The following is a 1,226-nucleotide window of genomic DNA, read 5'->3' as shown; positions in this document are numbered from 1 at the left end:
ACTCAGGCCCTTGCACTTGCCAGGGAAGCGCTTATTCCGCTGAGCCATCTCTCTGGCCCCATTTCTTTTTCCTGTCTGATCATTCTGGCTAATTTTTTGAGCAGTATATCAAACAGGAGTGGTTATAATGCATATAGTCATCTTTTTTCTGATTTTAGAAGGAAGGTTTTCAGTTTTTCCCCATTTAATATGGTGTTGGCATAAATGACTTTTGTCAGACCAAGATAAGATGCTTTTATGCTGATTTTCTTCAGGGCTGTTATCATGACTGGGTGTTGAATTTTGTCAGGGGATTTTTCTGCCTCTGTTGAGATGATCATGTGATTTTTGTCATTTTTTTCTGGTAATGTGGTATATTACATTATTGATTTGAATACACTGAACCATCTTTGTACCCCTGGGATGAAGTCTACTTATTTATTATTATGCATGGTCTTTTTAATGATTTGCTGCTTTTTTTTTTCTTTGAGATACTTTGTACTATAGGCTGGACTTAAACTTACTAGGTAGCCCAGGTTGGTCTTGAACTTGTGGTGCTCTCCCTACCTCATTTTCCTGAGTGCTGGGATTACAGTTATGTGCCACCATACCCAGGTATTTGTTGCATACTGTTTGCAGTATTTTGTTGAGAATTCTTTTCTTTTTTGCATCTTTGTTCACTAAAGAGACTGGCCTGAAGCTGTCCTTTTGGTTAGCTCCTCTTCTGGTTTTGGAATCAGGGTAATGCTGGCTTCTAGAAATGATGCTGGGTCCTTGCCATAGCAGCACATGTGCACAAATGGTGCTAACCAGGACCTGGGAGATAGCTCAATGGCATAAGTGCCTGCCTGGAAAGTGCAAGGTCATGAGTTCAATCCCAAAAAAAAAAAAAAAAAAAAAAAAAATCAAACAATTGGTGCTGACCGACTCTTTTCCTTTCAATGTTATTATTGAATTTGAGAAGCATTTCCACTAGATATTCACTGAAGTTTTGGTAGAATTCACTGGGTCCTTGGCTTTTTTTGTTGGTAGGTTTTATTTTTCTGCTTCAATTTTATTGATTGCTTTGCATTATTCAGAGTTTTAATATTTTCTTAGTTCATTGTTTTTGTTCACTTTTCATAATTCATATGATTTCTTCTGGAGCATAGGTTTGCAAAGTTTTTACTAGTATTTTAGTAATAATACTAAAATCTTCTGGATTTTGATATTTGGATTGGATTTTCAGCTTTTAAAAAAATTTCTAG

Source organism: Octodon degus, unplaced genomic scaffold, assembly GCF_000260255.1.
Source record: "Octodon degus isolate 3935 unplaced genomic scaffold, OctDeg1.0 scaffold00105, whole genome shotgun sequence".
NCBI lineage: Eukaryota > Metazoa > Chordata > Mammalia > Rodentia > Octodontidae > Octodon > Octodon degus.
Note: the sequence above shows the minus strand (reverse complement) of the source record.